This window comes from Diabrotica undecimpunctata, chromosome 5, assembly GCF_040954645.1.
Source record: "Diabrotica undecimpunctata isolate CICGRU chromosome 5, icDiaUnde3, whole genome shotgun sequence".
Lineage (NCBI taxonomy): Eukaryota > Metazoa > Arthropoda > Insecta > Coleoptera > Chrysomelidae > Diabrotica > Diabrotica undecimpunctata.
Window position 1 is genome coordinate 1,567,221 of NC_092807.1, and position 19,198 is coordinate 1,586,418.

Genomic DNA, 19,198 nt, shown 5'->3' on the forward strand with positions numbered 1-19,198 from the left:
TGGATTTTCCTGAAACTCAAGCAACACATCTAATTTGAGTTCATCACTCAGTGCATTGGCAGCTGCTTTTTTTTATCTGCCTTACATGACCAAACTCGCGAAACTGCTTCTCTATTTTACTTATTGTTCCTTGGGATATAGGCGGTATATTAGTAAATTTCTCATGAAATAGACGAGTTACTTCCTGTTGTGTTCGGGTGTTATCTCCGTAACCAATCATTTGTAAAACTGTTATTTTATGCATTTCCGTTAATCTAACCACTTTTCAAAATTGAATTGAATGAACTTTTTACTTAAATTAAAATACTGACAACTTAAATAAAACAATTTACTAATGCGTGTTAAAATAACGTTGCCACGAAAATTCTTCAAAGTTTTCTAATGGTTACTATCTAAAAACCACATTGCTATGGTCACTTTCTCATTATCAAGACCTAAACGGGAAATAAGTTTTGAGTATATTTTAGCGAATTTCGGTAACCACATGATTTTAATTTATTTTATCTTAATTAATCTTAATAAACTTGAAAGCGACAACATTTTTGAATGGAGAATGAAAAGACCTTTCAAACGATATATCACAAGCCTATACTTCCTATTTTAAAAATTGGGGATTGTACCTGTCATTCTAAGGGGGTTGAAGGTAGGGGTTGCATTTTCACGTTAAAGAATGTCAAGTTATAATTTAAATTTGACGTATTTCGGGATTTTTTATAAATATGTATAGTAACCTAAATAATGAATTTATTCCATTTGGCTTTTACACACTGTATAAGCTGACGTAATACTTTTCGTATCTTGATAATTGTTCTCCATTATTACGGGTCCTTAATTTTTGCTCCTAAATTTAAACAATCTCCTTAAGGTTCTTCGCTACTTCTCCTTAAATTTCTCCTCAACATAAACATGAAGTTCTTTAACTGTTCGTTGAGGTTGGCTATAGGGATTGCTGCTTCTTGGTTGTGTAGCATAATTTTTCTTTTTGGTTGCCTTTGAACAACCCCTGTAATTTGCTGTATGGGCTTCGCCATAGTTTGCACATTTTGGGTCAGTGTTTCTGCCCTTTTGGGATTCTTTTCCCCACTTGACACATCTTAAGCCTCAGTGGCAGGCGTTTGATCCGTGGAAGAATCCCTGACAGTTGTAGCACTGCATTACTTACTTATTATTTTTTATTTCATCTTCTAAATAATAATACATCTTGATGTAGACTAGAAAAAGTGGTAGCTGCTTTTTATCCTCTTTTTTAATATCATGTTTGATACCTTGATGGTATCATTGCCTTTTTCGTTCAGTTCTTTTTGGATGAATTTTATCTGTCGTTTACAACAGTCCTCCTATCACCACTCGTTTGGTTTTTCAACATCAATTGGATAGGCAATTCACTCTATTTTATTGTTTTCGTTATATTCCTCCAACACTTTAATCATGTTTAGTTAGCCGTCTCTATCATTTGTTTGGAGGACGATCGATCTGCCAGATCTGCCAAATTTGTTTGTCGAGCCTATTCCTTTCTTTGCTGCTTTTTGGAAAATATCTTGGCTTTTTCCTACCCTCCTGAGAATGATCGCCGCTGGTTTGATCGCAGCATTCTTCGGTTGTTCTTCTTCTGTTGTTTTTTTTTCAGCGTTTTCTTTCTGTGCCGTTAATTTGGGCGCAATTTTCTTCATTTTTTCTTATACTGTGTCAGTTTTCATTTCCACCACAGTGTTGTGATTGTTTTCTTTCTCTTGTTGTTTTCTTAGCATGTCTTTGACTACGCATGTTTCTTTATGATATTTTGACAAAATCACTCAACTGACATCTCGTGATTTAACTGTCAAAATTTAATTCGTGAAAATTGTCACTTTCATACCAGTCAAAAATATTGCCGGAAAATTTTTTTTTCTTATTGAATAAAACTGTTGGTCAAATATTTCTGATTAAAATCGCTATTCCCAATCAAGCAATTATCGCGTTTTAGATATTACTGTATTTAATCCAACCTAGAGCTAGAAGTAATACTAATAAGAAGTAACAACAATTTTACTGTAAATTAACGAGAATTTTAATCTTAACGGTACCGTCTATTTAATCATCCGAGACTCAAGAAAAGCAAGAAGTCAAAAGGACCCAGAGAGCCAACTATGGTGGCAGCTGGTACGGACAAAAGGTGTCTCAGTAATTATACACGGCCCTTTGGACCTCACACTTTGCTCACGCCCTGGACGTCCCTTCCATACCAGGGCGTTATTTATATCTGAAAACAAGCGACCACGAGGTAATGCGATGGTATTATTTAAGATTGGAACTACACTGCTTCGCCAGTGGCGTGGAAATGACGATTGCGTCTAACACCCACATGTTTCAAGAGTCTTTTGTCTTTGGATTTTTTATATAACTATGCGAGTATATCTGTAAAAATGCAAATTTGGAAAAATTAAACGAAAAACTTGCTATGAAAGACAATGCATAACAAATGAGTACTATTTCTAAGCATATTTTTTAGCTGAATAAATTTATATTTTTCTTCTTTAATTTTTTTCATTTAGATGGGATAACGTGTAAATGTGGTCGATGCAAGATCGTCTATATTCGTCTGCTATATAATCGTCTTATAACTCGAAATCCTGCTTGGTTTTCCAGTTCGAGGTGTTCATGACTTTTAATAGATGACATATAATCTACTGAGATTGTTTGTAACTGAGATCCAGTGGTAGTTATTGCAGTCTGTATTATCACATTTTTTTGTGCATCGGTGTTATTTATTCTTCTTTCCAGCTTTCAGATATATTATTGCCGTTTAACACATTCACTGCCCGTGCGAAAAATATGTGTCACACTGGGTGCCACGTTATTTTTCTTATACTAAGCATAATAGGAGTGAACTGTGATTTAAATAATTCTAACTCAACATTTCGATACAGTTGTATACATAAAAAGTTAAAACGCGCTAGGCGCGTTTTGGATACAGGTTAATTATAATTCATTCTCGGTGCTCATAAACGCGCTAGACGTGTTCTTGGCAATATTGTAGGAAAAATGGTATTTATTTATTGTATAAAACACTAAAATATAAATTTACATAAACGCAAAAACAAATAAAAGTTCAGAACAAAATAATTTGACCCTAAAATAAACAATAAAATACATTATTTGTTTGCATGGAATATTCTAAAGCATGGTGTGAGACAGAGTCCAGAGCCATCCGGGCACTGAGAGCAATAGTAAACTGAATCCTTTCGTTTTTTGCCGTCACTCCAGCAAACCGTGCATTTTCTTCTTTTTGCCTTTCCGTTATCTCCTTTTGGGCAGTAATCTGGAAGGTGCTGACGTTTTACCTTAGGTATTAGATCTAACGGGGGCTGTGCAGGGAAACGGAGGTTCCGATCACGTCTAGTCTGAATTCATAGAAACTGTTACGACAGTTGGTGATCAAATACATTAGGGTGATCTCACATCGTAGCGATATAAAAACCAAAAAAAATAAATGCATGTGCATTGACAGAACATGCATTAACGTTGAAGCATGAATTGAATTTCGAGGATTCCCGTATTTTGGCAAAGGAAAAGAACCATTCAAAACGTGTTTTCTTGGAAATGTGTTCCATAAAATCTAGTACATCTGGCATCAATAAAAAGTCAGATATAGATAAACTGAGCAATATTTATTGTTACTTACTGGAAAAACATCCAAAATAAAATTAATATCTACCTGTACCTACATAAATTACACTTATATGCATAACATGTTGCATACCATTAAGACAGGTTTAAAAATTAAAATCACCTAAGATGGGCCTCTAGTATTTCTTAAAAAAAATATATAATATTAAGTACACCTAATTACTTTTTAATCATAGGGTTTTTTCTTTTTGTTCTTTATGTGTCAGAGTTAAAACACACCAGTAAAAGATGACAAACTAAGTTTTACTATCTGTACCTAAATTTTAAAAATTTAAGAATGTATTTTATCCATTATTTTATATTTTATATGTGTGTTATTAATATTGAGTGTCAATGCTTTTACAAATAATCTCAACGACTAGTAAGTTGCACTGAAGAATTGTGATATTTTATAAATATTTATATATTTTTCTTATTACAGTGTCTTGAAAAAGGAATAAAACCATTCCGAAAGCTAAACAAAAAGTCAAAAGAGTGTTTCATTAACATCCCGGTAAATTTTCTGACTGCAACCCTAATAAACTTTTGTTTGTAGATATATATATATATATATATATATATATATATATATATATATATATATATATATATATATATATATATTCATACTGCCTTTCTGGTGGTCTCATATGTTATATAGACGTCATCACATGTACAGAAAGCAACACTATTAGTTAGTTTTCTTTCAGTTCGTGGGTTCAGGTTGTCCATCACTATTATTTCTCACTAATTGCCTATTTATAAGAGTAGAGTATTGTGCGAATTAATGAAATAATTGTGGCATTTCTTAATATTATCAGTTAGCAACACTGTCCCCACATTTACAACTGACCAAGCATTAAAAACATAAGCTTACTTTTCTCTGCCTTTTATTTGAGGGTGTTTTAGGAAATTTCCCACTAAGTTTGTGTTGTTTTGTACTATTTTCTTTTGTTTTCGGTAATAAGTGAGTTTGTTTCGTTTAATTCCATCATGGATATTACGCCTCGGAAACGTGAAAAGATTATCACGTTAAGTGAACATCGCAAGAACGTGTGAAGTGCATCAGGGGATAGCAAACAAGATTTTGAAGCGTAAACGATAAAAGGGATCAATGGATGTGAAAAAGTTAAGAAAATGCGGAAGGAAGAGAAAAACAACACCAACAAATAAAAGATTTTTACTGTAAAAGAGCAAATTGGACCAAAGAAAAACAAGCCAAGAGCTCCAACAAGATCTAGCAGCATTCGGTGTAGTTATTCATGACTTAACTGTTCAGAAGAGACTTTTTTAAGAATGGTAGAAGGGCCCAAGGACAGAAAAAACAGCTTCTAACTGAACTAATGAAAAAACAAAGGCTATTGTGGGCCAAAAAATACTTTAATTGGACTACACATGACTGGAGAAAAGTCCTATTTACAGATGAAATTCACATTATAGTTCAGGGACACCGGTCGAAATTCATCAAGTCTGACAATGAGAACCTTGCACCATATTGATCAAACCTTAAATGGGGCTTGGATCTTTAGTACCAATCGAAGGAATGATGAATATACGAAAATACAAATCAATGTTTGAACAGCGTTTGGACACCGAACTCCAAAAATTTCAGCCCCAAGGAAGAGCGATTCTTCAACAGGACTCTACTCCCTGAGCACAAGTCAAAGCAAATGATGGAATTTTTCAAAAATGAGAAGATTAATGTTTTAGATTGGCCCGGTAATTCACCAGACCTCAACCCAATTGAAAATTTATGGGCCATTTGCAAAGTTAGACTGCGCGAAATCGATTGTACTACAAAAATAAAAATGATAGAAGCGGTCATTCAGGTTTGGTTTCGAAGTGAAAGGATATTTGGTAACTGTCAGAAGCTCGTAAAATTGTAGTAACGTCTTTCGTTTCATCTTGCAGTTTTACCTTTCATGTTGCAAAATTCATTGTTCTGTTTCGTCAAGAAATTAGGGGCAGGCCCAATGTCTAAACCGCCTACCTGGAAGGCCTTGTAATGCTTTTTCAGGGCGTTCTTCCCATATGCGGATTTTCTTTCAGGACTTGCGAGATCAGTTTTCTCTTTAATATTCTTCCGCCTTCAGGTCCATTGAGTAGAATCTCATCTGCTCCATCCATTGTTATTGGAACCTCACCTACTCTATTAATGAAAAATAAAAAAATACAACAGAATTCAAAAATAAAAACATTTAAAAATAGATGATATAAAAGAAACTTAAGAAATAAAAAAACGTAAACCGAAAGAAAGAGATCCGCTGAAAAGATAAAGCGAAGTTTGACGCTGAAACACGCACCAAATACCTTACGATAACATCATAAATACTAAATAAAATTTATTCAATACAATTTCGTAAACAGTTTTCCATCTATTTAAATTTTAATATCGTTATATAATTGTTTTTGTTAAAAATAATATCTAATGAATCCTTGTGTAACGCCACTGAAAAAGGTACAACATAAAGACACTCCGCTTTCAATTTAGTGTGGAATACACAACATAACGATTTATAAGTCATCAACGTGAAGTTAGAGGCGAGAAGGCGCAGGTTTACCAGCTGATGGGTGTTCGGGATCCCTGGGAGAGTTATTGGCCAACGTGACATCTACATCTAATGAGATTAGGGTTATTGATCACCTCAGTCCTTCACAAAAGGAAGCAATCTGTTAGAATTAAATTATATTACCTCCTCGCTAGTGTGAAACTTCACAATGGTGCCAATTTAATATAGTTGACGTATGGAAGACACTAATGGCAGATCTCTAACCTGAGGGTTGAAAGTTACTAATTGTTATCTAAACTACTTAATGGGTCGGTTCCTATGAGGAAAGAGGCGAAATTAATGATGTAATAAATATAAATGCCCTCAGTTAATGCACATTTTACGTTTCATCAAGAGACGAGTTAATAAAAATGTAAGGCAGAATACATCTCTTACATTTACTTGACTTTAGATCCAGAAAAAGCGAGTAAATTGTTTTATAAAATTCAAGATACTGAATTAAATCACTTCAAATTGGTTGGCTTTTTTTTATTTACAAATTTGCATCAACCCGAAGATTATGAGCGAGAAGCAAATCTTTACAATATTAAATATTAGATATTTCCAAAAATAATACCTTTTAAGTAATTTATCATATTTGTGAAGGAACAATTTAGGAATAGTCTATAATAATAAAATATGTTTCACCGAGAGTTTGCCATAACACTGCTCAGATTTCGGTTCGAATTCTTTCGAAATTAAAAACTTATATCTAAGGTATAGAATCAACGATTATTGCATTAGATACGGACTAAAAATAAATAAGAGAAAAACTAAATTTATGATTGTCTCAAAAACGCAACATGGAAATGAAACATTAATGATAGAGCAAACCCAAATAGAAAAAATAGAGACATATAAATATCTGGGAACCTGGGTTGATGACAAAAATGACCAAAGCAGAGAAATCAAAGTCCGAATTGAAACTGCAAGGCAAGCATTTGTGAAAATGAAGACAATGCTTACCAACAGAGACCGTCAGTTGCATCTCAGATTGAGGGCTCTAAGATGTTACATATTTTCTATCTTACTATACGAAATGGAAGCTTGGACATTGAAGAAACAACACATAAGAAAAATAGAAGCGTTCGAAATGTGGTGTTACAGAAGAATATTAAAAATTTAGTGGGTTCAAAGGATTAACAATGCTGAGGTACTACGACGTCTAAATAAGGAGTTAGAAAATTAATTAATATTTAAATGGGAATAAGCCACAATTAAAGGTTAAAATACATTTATTGACGTTTCAATTTCCACTTCGAAAATCGTTCTCAAAATACAAACATTAGTAAATTAAACAAATTTTGTTTTTGTTACTTAGTGCAAAATTCTTCTAATAATTTAATTTTATCTGACTCATCTATATTGACAATTCAGACATACATTATACATTTTAAAGTAGACGACTTTAAAATGATATTGCCAATATTGTTGAGTTGCGTTCCTGGGACGACTTTACTTATAAGATAGTTCATTCGATTACATGAAATCAACTTTAACGTGAGAATATCCGTCAGAAAAAATCATAACATGTAATTCGTCTTTAAAAAGACAAATACATGCCATGATGACAGTAAAATTCTCCCGTTAGTGATTCCATAGTAAATTATGAGGGAAAAACCAGGAAAAAAACCTCATAATACTATCCCGACATGGTAAGTATTTGATCTTGCATTTAGTTTACCTTCAATAAATACCAAATTCCGATTTTATATGTTTGTTATTTAAAAAATATAAATGATGTATTCTCTATATGTTACTGACTTACCAATACTGGTAAATTAATTTAAAATGCCACAAGAAAATAGCTTCAGAACAATATTAAGGAGTTAGAAGTTATGAACAGCATAAAAAGAAGAAAACTAGAATATTTGGGTCACATAACCAGAGGAGAAAAATATGAGCTGCTGAGAATTATTATGCAAGGAAGGATCCAAGGAAGAAGAAGCATAGGAAGAAGACGCATCTCCTGGCTGAAGAACCTTAGAGAATGGTTTAACTATAGTTCACTACAACTTTTCAGAGCAGCAGCCAACAAAGTGACTATAGCCGTTATGATATCCAACCTCCGATAGGAGATGGAACTTTAAGAAGAAGAATCTAAGGTATCTGATGGTAATATCGCCAAGCTAAGGTTTAGAATTTTTTGTTGGATAGTGGGTCATATTAAAAAAGATGTCACCACTTGAGCTATTCAATGAACTACTTGAAATTAAGTAGAAACTACTAAAATAATATCTTGGCTATGTTTACACATTAACTGGACAATTTAAAACAAAAGTCATCTTTGGCGATTGTCAAATTGGTCAACATCGCCAACCTATTATTTCGAATGCAATGCGGTCTTACAACTGAAATTATACTTTAAAATGATATATTTGCTGAAAAATAACAATAAGTAAGTATTTAAGAACAATAAGGACAAATATATGACTGAACAGTGTCTTCTTTTGTTAGTCCAAATCAGTCCTCATATAACTAACACAAACAAATGCTGCATAATCTCATATCGACTACTCTATCCTTGTTACACGCCTTGCAAAACCAGATTTCCTTGGTACTCGAAGAACCTTTCTTGGATACTTTAGTTAAATTAGATTTCTCACGGGTGGTATTGGTTTTATCGGTGTCGACAACAGCTTTTCTAGTTGCTCGTGTAGATTTTTGTGCCATATCTGGAGTGTTTAGCATATCTGAAAATAAAGTGTCATCTTTTTCTTCATTTGATGTTTCCATCTCACTTAACTCTATATCATCAAAATCACTATTGTCTGTCGATAACTCAGCAAAGCACTTTTTAATTTTTCCAACCTTCGACGTACTTGGACAAGGTGACTGCTTTTGAGAAAAATGTGCTCGAAGTGGATAATTCTCGGATAATAGTTCATCGTGTCCAATAGGGTAATCAATTACGGTACTAGGAGCAAACGCCTCCATTGCTATTGCATCTGAATTCGAAGGATAGATGCCTGTTGCCGAAAATCCCGATTTGCTGTTAGCAGGAGTCATGGACTTAAAAATGATTCCGAAACGTTGCTTGGTTATTAAGTGATCTCTGTTTTGAGTCCAGTATTTTAAAACCTCATCGTCTTAAAATTGCTCGCAATATCTAAAAACAGCCTTATCCGTGGGCTGAGGCTCATGCATGGACGTATAAATAAAAATCTTTATTTATACGTCCATGGGCTCATGTGTTTTATTGCTGGGCAAGCAATACAGGGTAATATCAAGCTTATCTGCTTCTTGAACAATAAAATAATCGAGATGAGAAGAAGCGTAATCAAAAATTAATAAACAGTTGCTAGCTGATTTGTATTTCGCAAAATGGCGCAACCAATCTTTAAAAGTTGCTATTGTCATGCTGCCTTTAGGTGTCACCATTACAATTTTACCAGGAGGAAATGAATCTGACCATTCTGGTCTAAGTCGTATGCCTTTAAATAAAATTGCAGGAGGAATAGCGGCACCCATAGCGTTACTACAGGATACTATTGTCACATTACATGTGCACGTTCATTTTCCACTATGTGTGCTCGTTTGGCACTCTTCTTGGCCAAAACTATTTGTTGAAGATGTTGCGTCAGGCGACATCCTTTCACGTCCATATTATGTATGCATTGCTATGGTTTCTTGGTTTCGTTTTAGAAATCCTTTCAGCCAACCTGTCATCCTTTTATAGAGTGAAAAAGATTTTTGGTATTATTTAACTCACAAAAATTGAATACGCATCTTCGTAACACTTTACTTGTTAACGGATATCAGATCTCTGCTAAACGAACTATCCTTCTACACAGATCTTCTTTTTGCTCAATACTAAGAACACATCTACTCCCCATTGTATATTTGGCCATGGTATTACGTTTTAAGTAATCCTTAAGTGTTCTACGAGGAACTACCTAGTGATTGCATGCCTTGTTAACAGACCAGCCATCTTTAACGGTTGTGATGGCATTTCGCATATCTTCTTCCTTCCATTTTCCTCTTATTCCTTGATTTTGGAATTTGGGCATATTCAAACTGCTGAAATAAAAGGCTAATTAAATAAGAATTAAAATAAAATCATAAAAAGCCAGTTAAGTATATGTAGAACATAAACTAAATAATCAATTTGTTACTTGAACACGGAATATGATTATGACCCTAATATATACTACTACGCCAAATTAAATCTGCCGTAGGAGAAGCTAGCGAGAAAATAGTTAAGTGCGACTGCAAGGGAAGTATAAATAAAGATTGTTTTGACGAAGAGTGTCAGGGCGATAGCAAAGGAAAAGAAGAAGATCAGACAACAAATATTAACAGATAATAGAGAGTGTAAAAAACAAGAATATAGAATAATTCGAAGAAGATTGAAAGCTCTGTTTACAATGAAAAAGAGATACCACAATGAGTTGAAATTAAAAGAGATAGAAGAGAAGCTTAAAAACAAAGAGGTTAGGTCGTTCTATCAAGAAGTTAAAAAGATGGGAAAAGGTTATCAAAGCCACTGTAGTTATATGAAAGCTAAAGACGGAAATTTAATTAGCGATGCGGCAGAAATAATGACGGAATGGAAAAAACATTGTGAAGAATTATTAAATGGTGAGGTGGAGCACGAAGCAGTAGATAACTGGACGGTTGGAGAAGATGCGATAGTTGAAAGGCAGCCTACAGAGAAGCAGGTGGTGACAGCAATACAAGAAATGAAAAATAACAGAAGTTCTGGTAAAAATGACATATGCATTGAAAAGGTCAAGTTTGGTGGAGAACAACTACAAAGAAAAATATACCAGCTACTAGTGCAAGTATTGGAAAAGAAATAATGCCATCGGAGTGGTATAAGGCCCGCATACGCCCTCTGCAAAAAAATAAGACAAACTGAAGTGTGACAACTATAGAGGTATAGCCTTACTAGACACGGTATACAAAATCTTGTCAAGAATATTGAGAAATAAACTAAATTGCTATACGGAAACAATCCTACATGAGTATCAGGCCGGCTTTAGAAAGGACAGATCTACTGTAGACCAAATCTTCTCATTAAAGAAGATACAAACGACTTGTTATGAAGGTAAAGTTCCCCTGCATGTTTTGTTTGTGGATTTTAGACGCATATGATAGAGTCGATATAGTCAAAATGTATCGAGCAATGGAACATTTGGGTATACCAAAGAAACTGATCCGGCTAGTTAAAATGACACTAAATAACTCTAAATGTGAAATTGCTTGGCAGGGTCACATATCAGATCAATTTACGGTTGCAAAAGGCTTGAGACAGGGAGATCCATTATCCACTACATTATTCAACTTAGTGTTAGAAACTGTAATCATAAAATGCAGCATGAAGGTGGAAGAAACGATCATGAAAAATGAGCACCAGTGCTTGGCATTTGCTGACGATCTAACGATCCTAGCAAAAACCGAGAAAGAATTAAGAAGAGTTGTGAAGAAAATCATCGAAGAAGCACAGAAATTCGGATTGGAACTAAATGAAGACAAACCCAAATATATGATCATGGGAGGGACAGAAGGGAAAAAAGAAGACTTTAGTGTGAGGTCTGTAAGTGATAAAAGCTATAGTTTCAAAAGGGTGGACAAATTTGAATATCTGGGTGTAGTTTTCGATGAAAATGGAAAAGAGAAATGGGAGCTCGAAGCCAGAATAGCAACAGGGAATAAAAAATTAGGTAGTTTAAGATCCCTACTGAACTCAAAATACGTTTTTTAGACAAGGTAAACTCAGAATACATAAAACAGTAATTCGACCCACAGTAACATATGCCGGTGAGACATGGACATTAAATAAGAAGGAAGAGGAGACTCTGGAAAGATGGGAAAGAAAAATATTGAGACGCATATTCGGAGGACGGAAGTCAGAAGATGGTTGGAAGAGAAGAACCAACAATGAATTAATGGCTTTATACAAAGAACCTACCATTACTAAGTTCGTCAAGTCACAAAGAATCAGATGGTTGGGACATGTGGAAAGAATGGCAGCAAACAGAATGCCTAAACTAGTAATAACCACAAAACTAATCGGCCCCAAAAGAAGAGGTAGGCCCAGAACGAGGTGGATTAGTAAAGTGGAGGAAGACCTTAAACACGTGAAGGTGAGGGACTGGAAAAGAAAAGCACAAAATAGAAGCGAATGGAGAAATATTGTCCACCAGGTCCTTCAGAGCAGTTAAGAATGTTGTATATACATATTTAAGTTAAAGTTTTGTTTAAAATAATTGTAATTAGTTAATAATAAGATTATGTTTTAAAAAAATGCCCTAGGCCTTAACGGCCTGTTGTGCGTAATAATAAATAAATAAATACTACTACGCCAAGGCTTTATTACCATCCATTGGACTTGGCGATATTATTGACATGCACCTAAATTGTTTCTGATTTGGTTTTTAAAGATAAGCTAAACTATCTTAAAAATATGAATGCATCATTTTTTTCCTTACAAATCATTAATTAGAACAGAGATGCTATATATTGAGACCAGAAAAAGTCCAAAGAGGAGTTAAACAAGGTTGTATAATCTCGCCATTATTATTTAACCTGTACTCAGAGAAGATATTAAAGGTATTAAAGTTAACAGAAGAGTTGTCAATAATATCAAAATTTATAATAATATAATATAAAATTTTGTTTTTTATGTAGCAATTTATTTGTACTATACCACGTTTTGATGATATTATCTGTTGCCTTTTTCTTCTTACAGTGACTCTCCCTTCCGGACGTGTTGGCGACTATTAATACCTATTAATACAAACTAACCCAAATGAGATGTTTACATCAACTGCATAATCACGGGTACTACAATACAAGCACCACTTTCTTACAATTAACTAACAAAAATTATCTCAGCATATAATTTTCTAGAATCACGCAACATACAGGTACTTAGAAAGAACCAAAGAGACGGATCTCAATGGCCACATAATAAACTTGTTTTTTTGCTCTTCACAGCTTGTCGAAATCATATTATTGTGGAACATTCGACTTGAAAAGAAGCCGCTCCCAAATTGTATAGAATAATTTCAAAGAGGCTGTTGAAAAAGTCGCAATATGTGCAGTGCAGTGCAAAGGTATTTGGGAGTCTCTAATAGTTGGTTTTTGTGATATTTACCAGACATTCTCGATGGTATTTTGAATAATCTGTATATTGAATTTTGTTTTCTAAATGATTAACTAAAAATAAACTAAAAACTATATTTTTTACAGGAGTAAGTCCATTTACAATAGGTGAAAATAGAAAAGAAAATACTTATTCAAAATTTATATTTATTGTAAGTTAGAGGACCAGTTTCGGGATCTACAATTTCCACCATCTTCAAGCTAAGATAAAATGTTGTCTAGTTAATAATAATAATAAATGTGTTTATTAACAAACAAATTAATTTTCCTTTATAATAAAAATATTATATCGGTAGGGTGAGATTCAGTTTGTATACCACTATGTAACAGCGGCATACAACTGCTCTTCCACCTAACCCCCCGAAGATAGGATAGATAGACTATATCTAAATAGTGAAATATATATTTAACAATGGAACATAAAAATATTACACATTAAATTTATAAAGTATAAGCTATTTATTTTTTTAAATTCTTAAATTTTTAAATTACTGTTCAGCTAACAACTGCTCATCAATTAATCTCTTGAACTTGACACTAGACAAATTTCTAATATTGTAGGACAAACTGTTCATATTGCAAACAATTGGGTACGACAATGAACGTCTAAAAAAATATGTTGCATGTTTAGGTAATGTGAGGGTATTCTAGTGTCTAAGATTAAGATTATGAACGTCAGTCCTATAAGTTATCCGACTGTCCAGGTATGGTGGAACTCTCTCTTGAATGATTTTATGGTAAAATATAAAGCATGTAGTTTTCGACCATTTTTCATATTTAGTCACTTGACTACGGTGAAGACATGACTTATTCGATGAAATTTCCCGATGCCAAAAATCAAACGCAAACAAGAATTTTGCAATTTCTGTATTCTCCATGAATCAAATTCAGTGAGACACGCATTGTAAAGCACGTCACAATAATTTAGTTTTGATTACATAATAATGACTTGGTGGCCCTACTTAATAAATTACGGCTTTAATACAGTAATTTTAAAACGGCGTAAGCTATTTTTAAACAAATAGGTGATATGTAAACCGTAAATGTTCGTTCACTTCCCAAGATAATTCGATTGACATAATTCTCTAAAAACATTTTTCTATGGAGATTCCTCCCAAATATGATACCCTGCGTTTTGGATGTATTCAATTTTAAACAATGACTTTGAGAAAAAATCTGCAGATGACGAAGGTCAGGATTTATTGCATTTACCGCTTGATCACACTCATTTGGATAAAATGACATATATAGTTGGGTATCGTCTACGTAATGATGCTGTGAACAGGACAAAAACACAGAGAGAAAATTAGATGTGTATATAGAGAATAAAATTGGAACTAAATTAATCACTAAAAACTAAGAAATTATACAGTTGTAATAGGTGTCTAAAATTAAATTGTGACAATCTTTCTCCAATGGCACTACAGCTCGAATAGAGCCTTGGACTCCCCTATACTATGCCTTCAACCTTGCGCGCTCCGATCTTTGTTCTCACGTCTAGCAAATTTTGCGAGTCTGCTGCCACTTCATCCTCTCACCTTTTCCGTGGCCTTCCTTTTCGTCTTACGCCCTGCATTTTTCTATCTAGGGATCTTTTCGGCAATTTTTCAGCCTTGATTCTTACTACATCACCTGAACCATGAACCTAGATTATAGATCTTTATACTCCGCTATTGTTAATAAGTCCAAATATCTTCCTTAGGACCTTTCTTTCAAAGACTTCCAACTTTATTGGTCCAACTATAATATACTATTGGTCTGAAAATAGTTTTGTAGATTTTTAATCTCCAGCGTATATTTTTGGAGCGGAACACATGAGCAATTTGAAAATAAGCTTTGTTTTAGCTTATTTTTCACTCGTTTAGTTCTTGTAGGTGTTATCTTTTTTACCTTTTGAATATTTACTTTTTCTCCGGACTCTTTTGCCCCTGTTTAATTTTTATCAATTCAAAGCAAAATTTAAGACATACCTTATAGTTAATGACTTTTTTTTCGTTTGAGGAGTCTGTTGTAATTGTTATATGTCTGTTATCTTTGTTAATACACTTGGTTTTCTGTTTTATATTTATATTTCTATATCGATATTTGACTATTGAGTTTTATATTAATATTTACTTATGTTTGTACAGTATGTGATCAAATTATTATGATCAGTCACAAAATTTTAAGTTTTTCACATTTGTTCGAAAGTTTTATAGTAGTATAATTAATTAAAGTATGCCAATATGTTTTTTACGAAGCTATTCAACAACATTCCACTTCCTAAAAAAGCCAACGCTAGAAAATGTGAAGAACATAGATTAATTAGTTTGATGAGCCATGTACTTAAAGTACTCCTCACTATCATTCACTCGTGCATATACACCAAATTAGAAGAACGTCTGAGTGAAGTTCAATTTGGATTCAGAGCAGGACTTGGAACGAGGGAAGCACTTTTTAGTTTGCAAGTTCTAATACAGAGAGCCAGGGATGTCAACTGCGATGTGTATGCATGGTTCATTGAGTTCGAGAAGGCATTTGATAAAGTATCACATAGGAAACTAATCGATATCCTAAAAACATCAGGACTCGATGGTAAGGATATAAGACTGATCTCAAACTTATATAAATTTACAAAATATAGAGAAACTGAATAGAAATACTGATAACATAGACCAAAAATGGGAGAATATTAAACATGCCGTAATGCTGGCAGGGAGAGAAAATTTAACACCGAAAGAAAGGAAACATAAAGAATGGATGAATGAGGAAATACTACAGTTGATGTGTGAAAGAAGGGTACACAAAACAAATAATCCGATAAGATACAAAGAAACAGATAAACTGATAAAAAAGAAAATAAGAGAAGCTAGAGAAAGATGGCTAAGTGAGCAATGCCAGGAGTTGGAACAACTGGAGCGAAAATATGACTTTTTTAATGTATACAAAAAGATTAAAGAAATGACAGGAAGGAGAAGAACAACACAGACAGGACAGATTAGAGATACAGATGGTTTACTCATAACAGATTTACAACAAAAAATGAATCGATGGACAGAATACATATCACAACTTTTTGATGACAAAGATAGACAAGAAATCTCAAACGAATATACAGATGATACAGGGCCTGATATAATCAGAGAAGAAATAGATTATGCAATCAAACAAGCGAAAAGTGGTAAGGCCCCCGGTCCTGATGAAATTCCCGTAGAACTGCTCAAACTTATGGACGATGAATCTATTAAAATACTCCTAGATCTATTTAACACAATATATAGAACTGGAATAATACCTAGGGAATGGCTCCGTTCGACCTTTATACTACTGCCAAAAAAGGCAAATACAGGGGAATGCAGCGAATATCGTACGATAGCTTTGATGAGTCATGCTCTAAAACTGTTCCTGAAAATAATCCATAATAGGATCTATAGGAAATTAGACGTAGACATCAGTAACACTCAGATGGGATTCAGAAAAGGGCTGGGTACAAGGGAGGCTCTGTTTGCAATGAACGTTCTCTCACAGAGATGATTTCGAATTTTATTGATTTCGAAAAGGCCTTTGACAAAGTACAACATGAACCACTAAGACAAATTCTAATACTTAAAGAAAAATATAGACAGCCGAGATATTCGAATTATATGCAACCTATATTGGAATCAAACAGCAAATGTGAAGGTTGAGGATAGGCTAACAGAAGAAATTCAAATCCGTCGAGGAGTCCGGCAGGGATGCATCTTGTCGCCACTTTTATTTAATCTGTATAGTGAAGCTATTTGTGAACAAGCACTCGAGGAAGAAGATCTTGGTCAGATAATAAATGGTGAGACGATCAACAATATAAGGTATGCTGACGATACGGTTCTCCTAACGGGAACGCTAGTAGAACTACAACATCTCGATCAAAGTCTCAATATATACTGTAACAGTTACGGCTTGAAAATTAATTTGAAAAAAACTAAATTTATGGTAATCACGAAATCAAAGAACATCAGAGCTAATCTTGTAATAGACAATACAACGATTGAGCGTGTGTCCTGTTATAAATATCTAGGTGCTTGGATCACAGACGATACTGATCAAACAAAAGAGATTAGATGTAGAATAGAAATCGCTAGATCAGTCTTTAATAGAATGCGTAAACTCTTTTGCAATCGTGATATCAATATAAAGTTACGAATACGAATGCAGCGGTGTTATGTCTTTTCTACCCTGTTGTATGGAGTAGAGGCTTGGACACTAAAACAGTTGACCACAAAAAACATCGAAGCTTTCGAGATGTGGTGCTATAGGCGCATTCTCAGAATATCATGGATGGACCGCGTCACTAACACGCAAGTACTCCAAACTTTAGACAAAAGATGCGAAATTCTAAATGAGATAAAAACTAGAAAGATGGAATACTTGGGGCACATTGTGAGAGGTGAAAAGTACGAACTTTTAAGAAATATCATGCAGGGCAAAATTAAGGGCAAAAGAAGTGTGGGAAGAAGAAAAATATCGTGGCTTCGTAATCTACGTGAATGGTTCGGGTGTAGTTCGATTGAACTTTTTAGGCGCGCTGCTAACAAAGTCGCAGTGGCCATGATGATTTCCAATTTCCGCTAGGAGTGGCACGAGAAGAAGAAGAAGACAAACTTATATCTCCAATAAAAAGCAATAGTGCGATTAAAAAATAAACTCTCCGAGATCTTTACAATCGAAAAAGGAGTTAGACAGGCTTGCATATTGTCACCGACATTATTTAACATATACTCTGAAAACATCTTAAGAGAGGCCTTGGAGGAATCAGAAGATGGTATTGCTCTAAATGGCCAACTTATAAACAATATTAGATATACAGACAATACAGTGTTGCTGGCAGATAGTGCGCAGGGGCTCCAAAAGATGATGGATAACGTTGTAGAAACATGTAACAAATACGGCCTAAAATTAAATTGCAAGAAGAAAAAAATAATGATCATTAGTAAGAACACAAACATTTCCACTTCGGAAATCTTGGAAATTGAAACGTCAATAAACGTATTTTAACCTTTAATTGTGGCTTATTCCCATTTAAATATAAATTAATTTAAAATGCCACAAGAAAATAGCTTCAGAACAATATTAAGAAACCGTTATGGGCCCAGCGTTATTCAAAATGTTCGGAGATTGGAAATTCTATACAAGAAACTGGCACATTGTCAAAATTCAATCAAATTTTTACGAAGATGTAGAGACAACAACCTAATACCAAAGGGCTTTAAGTTACGTCCAGCATATTCAAGCAGAAGGTTGAACAACATTCTACATAGAGCCAGCTTGTCCATGATCCGCGAAAGGTTACAATATCATAGATGTAATTTATTTTTTGTTGAACAAGATATTGTAAGTAGGTATTGAAGATTTACTTTTCGATATGATATCAAATTCTGATTTTGATCAAATTTTTTTTAGTTTACATATAGTATATGAAAATTTATATATTAAACAAAGAGATATACATTTAAATAAAATTAATATTCTATTAGAACAAAACAGTATACACACTTTAGATAACCTAAATAGAAATAATGACATTTTAGCGACAGTTGTCAATCTCAACGATTTCCGAAGTGGAAATTGAAACGTCAATAAACTTATTTTAACCTTTAATTGTGGCTTATTCCCATTTAAATATAAATTAATTTAAAATGCCACAAGAAAATAGCTTCAGAACAAATTATACTACGGAGTCGAATCCTTTACAATAAGTGAAGCGCTGGAAAAAAAACTTCGAGAAAGCCTTCGAGATGTTGCTATACAGAAGAATCCTAAGGATATCATGGACAGACAAGATAACCAACGAGACTGTACCACGAAAATGGGGAACGAAAGAGAAGTGATGTATACGATTAAAAGGAGAAAGTTAGAATAATCCTTCAGGGCAAAGT